The 8,401-nt window shown below is 45.1% G+C and overlaps 1 pseudogene; it reads right to left on the bottom strand.

Moving 5' to 3' along the window:
• Positions 1 to 1,283: 1,283 nt before the first annotated feature.
• Positions 1,284 to 2,708, bottom strand: LOC134359463 (transcription factor Adf-1-like; annotated as a pseudogene).
• Between the last annotated feature and the right edge of the window lie 5,693 nt (positions 2,709 to 8,401).

Raw genomic sequence — 8,401 nt, 5'->3', positions numbered from 1 at the left:
ATTTTTGGCGACTATGGATCTTTCCGAACGGTGTCGGCAGTATAGACAGAAAACACATTAACATCAAGGCACTGCCGCACACTGGGAGCGACTACTACAACTACAAGGGCGCACACTCCATTGTCCTCTTGGCTGTCTGCGACGCCAGATATCGGTTTACCATGGTAGATGTAGGGGGACACGGCCGGGAACACAAACTGAACCTGCCCCCACCAGCTAATCTTCCAGGAACAGGAGTCAAAATCCCGCATGTAATCGTTGGTGATGCTGCATTCCCCCTACACAACAATCTCATGCGACCCTTTCCAGGTATGTCAGATACATTAAATTCCATGCGTTGAGTTTCTTTGTGTTGAAACAAAGTGGAGACAGAAACTGAGTGCATCGCGTTGGAGTTGGAGCTTATAAGTGTCAAACGAGAGTTACTTTTATTGAAATTACAGCAACGCAGAAAAGAGAGAAGACATCGGAGGAGATGGTGTGTACGACCATTGAACGGATTGAGACAGAAGATTAATTTCATTTCATTTTAAATAATACTGCTTACTTTGTGTGATCTATATTCCCCTAAATGTTTGTAGTGATCACAGCTACATTGGCACATAATAATTTGCTATTTATTAGTACTGAGTTTTATCTTTTATGTTTTGCTACATAGGGATGAATATGACTATGGAAAAGCAGATGTCTAACTACCGTCACTCCAGAGCCAGGCGGGTGATCGAGATCACATTTGGCATTTTGGTGGCAAGGTGGAGAATCCTCGGTCGCCCACTAGAATTTCTGCCTGACAAAGCAGTGAACATTGTCAAAGCTTGTATCACTCTCCATAACCTCCTGGCCTACACTGATGAAGCCCACACTCCTGTGAGCAGATACATCCCGGCTCATTTTGCAGACTCAGACGCTGCAGGGTCACCTCAGCCGGGCGAGCGGCGAAGAGTGGTGGCAGGGGACACGAGTCTTTTGGAACCTCCAGGTCCTCATTACCTTTCAATGCGCCGCTCCACCAGAGCTGCCCTTGGTGTACGGAATGACCTGATGCCTTCTCTCAATCACCACATGGATTTTTGCCATGGCAGAACAAAATAGTGTGTCGTGGCCAACTTAATCAGCAAATTGTAAGAACATAAAATAAATGAACCTATAAATAGCATGTAGCTGTGCGAATAAAAAAATAAAGACCTGTTATAAAGTCAAGTTGTTATTTATTCGTGCACATTATTATACAAGGTGCAAAGTGTTACATGAAAAAAAGACAACATAATAGATTATGCAATTGTTTATTGTTTCCGCTGCTGCCTCTTAAATACCATTTTGTGGACATCGAATGTTGTCTGTGCCCCGTGCTCCTCCGACAGCCTCCGCAGCATGTCAGCAAGTGCTTGCACAAACCTGGAGACCTCGTCATTTTTGTTCAGCAGTCTTTGTTCCAGTCCCACCCTACATTCATCCAACTGGGCAAACTGCTGCTGAACCCAGTCAGCATGTCCTTTCCTCCTCTTCCTCTGTGCTATCCTTGGACTGGGGGTCAGAGGAGCTGGCGCAGGGGGCGGAGGAGATGGCGCGGGGGATCAGAGGAACTGGTGCGGGGTATCAGAGGAGATGGTGCGGGGGTCAGAGGAGATGGCGTGGGGGGACGGAGGAACTGGTGCGGGGGATCAGAGGAGATGGCGCGGGGGTCAGAGGAGATAGCGTGGGGGGATGGAGGAGCTGGTGCGGGGAATCAGAGGAGATGGCGTGGGGGTCAGAGGAGATGGCGCGGGGGCGGAGGGGATGGCCTGGGGGGACGGAGGATCTGGCGCGGGGGGTCAGAGGAGATGGCGTGGGGGGTCGGAGGAGACGGGGCAGGGGGTCAAAGGAGATGGCACGGGGGATCAGAGGAGATGGCACGGGGGTCAGAGGAGATGGCGCGGGGGCGGAGGAGCTGGCGCGGGGGGCGCAGGAGCTGCCTCACTACTTGATGACGATTCTGCGCTTTAAGATGGAATGTCTGGTGGTTGGTTTTCCTCAGCAGCTGAGGAGGTGGACAACCCTGAGGCTGAATCATTTCCACCCTGTGATTATGAAAGAAATTGCAAATAGGTTAAGTTAGTCTTTGTTATTATACATACAGGTAATATATGTATTCAGTGTCTGTACATGGAATGGCAGAGCTATGAAAACGAGAAAACGGCATATGCCTACATTGGCAGAATAGTGGTTACTGTGTTTGCTTTATAAGCAAGCCAGATACAATTAAAGCCTATTACATATTACATTTTTCTTTCACGGAAGAATTATCTTTGCGCAAGTCAACATGCCGTGTTTACAACTAGACAATACAGCTCGCTTGCTAGCTAGCCTAAACACAACAACAGAGAGGTTTATGACACAAAGAACATGTTATATTTACCTTGTTGTTGTGATAATTTGACTCTGTTTCCCAGTGCTTAATATGTGGTGCCAGCCAAGAAATAAAACGCTGTTTTTGTTTTCCGCCTGGGTCCCCGCTCCTCTTGGAGAGTTTTTTTCCAGACACGCACGTACTTGTCCCTCAAGTTTTTCCATCTCTTTGTGCATTCCGTGGCATCCAAACCCATGTTTTTGGAAATTTCAATCCACGAATTTGGTGCCATTTGGCAGTCTTTATAGTAAGGTGACGAGAAGTCGTACAAATGCACACATTTTCAGACGTTCTCCATTAACCTCTCCTCACTTTGGTCCATTTTCCAAACTTACGTTCTTCTTCTCTCTTCTCTCTCAATTCTGAAATGGCGGAGAAGAATACGTAACTGGAAATATGTAGGAGGAAATGCGATGCTACCAGGCGGACCAATCACGGTTGTTGTGGTCTGTGTTGCTACAACGCATAGTTACATTTTGGGAGAGGGGCGCGTCAGGCTACGGCGTAGGGACCAGCGTGGGCTCTGCGTAGGGTTCGCGGCAACGCCGTACCTACGGCGTCGAGTTGTCGCACAAGTACAAATCAGCCTTTAGTTTGAGGTCAAGATGCAAAACAGAGCACCAACAGTCAAATGCAAGACAGCAAGAGGAAATGGTGTCACAGACACAGAATAAAGGAGAACCAAAACTCAAACTTTCAATTTTCACAGCTATGACTTTTATCAAGCGGTAAAATATAAGGTAGGTTACTCTTGATGGGATGACTCTACTTGTGTGTTTGCATGCTTCAGCCAGGAATGAACTTTTAGAACCCAAAATTTACACTATTAACTTGAATGCTGATTTGTTGAATCAAAAGACCTTTACTGATAAGCTTGCTTGAAGTGTTCAATTGTTATGCAGACCTGAGTCATTGGAAATCCGGATACTTGTAACTTGTAAAGTCGGAACAAAGACCTGAGAAATTCCAAAGGTAGACTAGAGAAGTTTGGAACATACAGTCAGAGTGAAGAGTCAGGATACTTGGAATGTAGACCTGGGATATGCACTAAGAATAGAAGGCACCCTCGCTTCCAGCTGACCAATGTCCAAGCTGCTGTTAAACCTCCCTAAGGTCCATTGCTTGGCAGGGTCCTGTCATAAGGAGGCATTGGGAGTGGACCCAAATGCAAGACACAGACACTGAAGTACTAGAAATGGGATAAGGTTTATCAAGAAAGCAGGGGGAGTCAGGAAGAAATGATGCTGGACATGGACACAGGCCCTGGACGAGACAAGGACACCGGGCCTGAGCTAGGACTAAGATTAGGAACGTGGGACCAGGACAAGTATTTGGAACTAGGAGTCTGGGCTAGGACTCCAAGCCAGAGACTGGACAGGGACCAGGAACCTGGGTTTTGACTCAGGCTCGGACTCCGGATCTGGGCGAGGACAAGACGAGGTTCTTGGGCTTGGCTTGGACTGGACGAGGGAACTCCTGGACTGGAGGAGGGAACCTCCAGCACCGAGCTGGGCGAGGTACTCCTGGGCAGGACGTGGATCTTGAACTAGATTTGGCTTGGCTCTTGGACTTGGCTGGATTAGGCTCTAGGGCAGCGGTCCCCAACGACCCAGCCGCAAAGCATGTGCTACTAAGCCACGAGGAAAGAATGATTTGGCGATATGAGTCAGCGGCACCTTTCCTCATTCCCTGTTGAGCTTGAACGCACGCGAGGTCATCCATGTCAGCGTGGAAAGGAAATCAACTCCCCAAGCTTGCAAATGACGGCGGGCTGAAAAGTATGTTTCATATAACATCTCTGCCAGCATTCCGGATCAAAGTCAAGGCTAAATATCCTGAGATAGCCACGAAAGCACTAAAAAACTTGCTTCTATTTCCAATATTTTTCTGCGAAGCGGAGTTTTCTGCAATGAATGCAACGAAAACTAAATTGCGGAATAGACTGTACATAAGGAACCCCCTTCGAGTATCGCTGTCTCCCGTCACCCCTCGATAGGACTGTCTTGTTGCAGGAAAACAAGCCCAGGGCTCCCACTGATTCAGCGATATTGGTGTGCTGCAATGATTTTATATGTTCATACGGAGAAAATATGTGCTGTGTGTTTAATATCCAAATGTTAGGATGCTATTGACTTACTTATATAACTATATAACAATTACAGCACGGAAACAGACCATCTCGGCCCTTCTAGTCCGTGCCGAACGCTATTTTTTAAGTTAACTTTTATGAGTACCAAATGTAATTAAATAACTTCCACTTAAATAATATTGAAGTGTTCAATTTCTCCACAGCTTCATTTTACCTGACATTACCTTCCTAAATTCTCTGACAATAAATGGGATTTGGTGCATGAAACTGAAGGAGAAGATGGTCATTAAAATCACCAGGTTGGGGACGTGTGCAGAGTGTTCAAGGGGGCAAATTGGTGAGGATATTCCTACAGTGGCTGTTTCCAGATAGAGAGACTGACAGTTAATTATGTAGAATAGGAACAGCTGAACTTTTTGAAGACTGGCAGACTCAGTGGATAAAACATCATCCACCATCTATCTGGACCCACAAATAACAGACATGATCTGTGGGTTCATGGTGCCTCAGTGTTCACCTGCTGTGCAGTTCTGAGGATGGGCAGTTTCAGTTGAAGTCCTGAGGGCTCAAACACAACCTCTGTCCAGAAATGTCACTGTACAGCTGCTGAAAATCAGCACATTTCAGGTCACATCGTCAGGTAAATGAACTTGTAGCACAGTCACAGATTGGCATGTATGATTGCAGGCATTGTTGAATCATGGCTGAAAGAAGACTATATCAGGGATCATAATGTCCAAGGATGCACATTGTATCAAAAGAACCAGCAGGAAAGCGAAGGAAGTGGAATTGCTCTGTTGGTAAAAAAATGAAATCAAATCTTTAAAAAGAGGTGTCAAAAGTGTTGAATTGTTGTGGATAAAATGAAAGAACTGGTGAGGGTGAAAAGGCCATGATGAGAGTTAGATACGGACCCCCAAACATTAGTAAGGATGTGGTCTACAAATTTAAATGGGAGATAGAAAATGCGTGCCGAAAGGACAATGTTCCATTAGTCATGGAGGATTTCAATATGCAGGTAGATTGGGAAAATCAGGTTGGTGCTGGATTCCAAGAGGGGGATTTTCTAGAATGCCCACGAGATGGTTTTTAAGAGGATTAGACTAGGGGATCAGCTGATCTAGATTGGGTGTTGTGCAATGAAACAGAATTGATTACAGAGCTTAAGGTAAAAGAACCCTTAGGTTTAAATGATCATAACATGATCGAATTCACCCTGAAATTTGAGAAGGAGAAGCTAAAGTCAGAAGTATCATTATTACAGTGAAGTATAGGGAATTACAGAGGCATGTAAAAGTAGTGAGCCAGAATTGATTTGGAAAAGAACACTGACAGGGTGATGGCAGAGCAGCAATGGCTGGAATTTCTGGAAGCAAATCAGAAGACACAGGATATATAAATCCCAAAGAGAAAAATGTATTCTAAAGGCAAAATGACACAACCATGGCTAACAAGAGAAGTCAAAGCCAACATAAAAGTCAAAGAGAGGACATATAGTAGAGCACAAATTGGTGAAAATTCAGAGGATTGAGAGCTTTTATATATCAACAGAAGGCAACTAATGTCATTAAGAAGGTCAAGATTGAATGCAAAGGTAAGCTAGCCAATAATATTATAGAAGCCACCATTGGCAGGAGACAAAAAATGGGAATAAAGGGAGCCTTTTCTATTTGATAGCCATTGAATAGTGATGTTCAACAGGGGTCCCACATAGGAGATTAGTGTGCAAACTTAAAGCACACGGTATTGGGGGTAAGGTATTGGTGTGGGTGGAGAATTGGTTAGCAGACAGGAAGCAAAGAGTGGGAATAAACGGGACCTTTTCAGAATGGCAGGCGGTGACTAGTGGGGTACCGCAAGGCTCAGTGCTGGGACCCCAGTTGTTTACAATATATATTAATGACTTGGATGAGGGAATTAAATGCAGCATCTCCAAGTTTGCGGATGACACGAAGCTGGGTGGCAGTGTTAGCAGTGAGGAGGATGCTAAGAGGATGCAGGGTGACTTGGATAGGTTGGGTGAGTGGGCAAACTCATGGCAGATGCAATTTAATGTGGATAAATGTGAAGTTATCCACTTTGGTGGCAAAAATAGGAAAACAGATTATTATCTGAATGGTGGCCGATTAGGAAAAGGGGAGGTGCAACGAGACCTGGGTGTCATTATACACCAGTCATTGAAAGTGGGCATGCAGGTACAGCAGGCGGTGAAAAAGGCGAACGGTATGCTGGCATTTATAGCGAGAGGATTCGAGTACAGGAGCAGGGAGGTACTACTGCAGTTGTACAAGGCCTTGGTGAGACCACACCTGGAGTATTGTGTGCAGTTTTGGTCCCCTAATCTGAGGAAAGACATCTTTGCCATAGAGGGAGTACAAAGAAGGTTCACCAGATTGATTCCTGGGATGGCAGGTCTTTCATATGAAGAAAGACTGGATGAACTGGGCTTGTACTCGTTGGAATTTAGAAGATTGAGGGGGGATCTGATTGAAACGTATAAGATCCTAAAGGGATTGGACAGGCTAGATGCAGGAAGATTGTTCCCGATGTTGGGGAGGTCTAGAACGAGGGGTCACAGTTTGAGGATAGAGGGGAAGCCTTTTAGGACCGAGGTTAGGAAAAACTTCTTCACACAGAGAGTGGTGAATCTGTGGAATTCTCTGCCACAGCAAACTGTTGAGGCCAGTTCATTAGCTATGTTTAAAAGGAAGTTAGATATGGCCCTTGTGGCTACAGGGGTCAGGGGGTATGGAGGGAAGGCTGGGTTCTGAGTTGGATGATCAGCCATGATCATAATAAATGGCAGTGCAGGCTCGAAGGGCCGAATGGCCTACTCCTGCACCTATTTTCTATGTTTCTATGTTTCTATGTCTGTGTTGGGACCAATTCTTTTTGTGCTATATGTCAATGATTTCGATGATGGAATTGATGGTTTGTTGCAAAGTTTGCGGAAGACATGAAGATATGTGGAGGGGTGGATAGTTCTGAGGAATTATAAAGGCTATGGAAGGACTTAGACAGATTAAGAGAACGGACAAAGAGTTATCAGATGGAGTACACTGTTGGGAAGTGTATGGTCATGTACACTAGTAGAAGAAATGAAAGGGTTGACTATTTTCTAAATGGAGAGAAAATTCAAAAATCTGAAGCTCCAAGGGACTTGAAAGTTCTTGTGCAGCATCCATTAAAGGAAAATTTGTAGGTTGACTCTGTGGTGAGGTAGGCAAATGTGAAGTTAGCATTCATTTCAAGATGACTAGAATATACAAGCATGGGTGTAATGTTAAGACTTTATAAAGCACCAGTGAGGCCTCACTTGGAATACTGTGAGCTGGTTTGGGCTCCTTATCTTAGAAAGGATGTGCTGAAACTGGTGAGGGTTCAAATGATGTTCATGAAAATTATTCTAAATTTGTACAGCTTGTCGAATGAAGAGTGTTTCATTCCTCTGGGCCTGTATTCACTGGAATTCAGAAGAATGAGGGATGATCTAATTGAAACCTATCGAATGGTGAAAGGCCTTGATAGAGTGGATGTGGAGAGGATGTTTCCTGTGGTGGGAGAGTCTAAGACCAGAGGACACAGCCTCAAAGTAGAAGGACGTCCTTTTAGGACGGAGATGAGGACCAATTTCTTCAGCCAGAGAGTGATGAATTTGTGGAATTCGTTGCCACAGGTAGCCGTGGAGGCTAAGTCTTTATCTATTTTTAAGGCAGAAGTTGTTAGATTCTTGATTGGTCTGGGCATGAAGGGATACTGGGTGTCTTGTTGTGTGAATGACGTCACTGGAGAAAAGTACTGGTAGGTACGATTCATGCACATGCAGACGATAGGCCAATGCCCGTTTCCTGGTCTGCCTGGTCCTATTGTTCAGAGCTGTATTAAACTCTATCCACAATTCAGATCTGAAGACTGATGACAGAAGT

The sequence above is a fragment of the Mobula hypostoma genome, chromosome 20, assembly GCF_963921235.1.
Source record: "Mobula hypostoma chromosome 20, sMobHyp1.1, whole genome shotgun sequence".
NCBI lineage: Eukaryota > Metazoa > Chordata > Chondrichthyes > Myliobatiformes > Myliobatidae > Mobula > Mobula hypostoma.
This window is presented reverse-complemented; position numbering and strand designations above follow the sequence as displayed.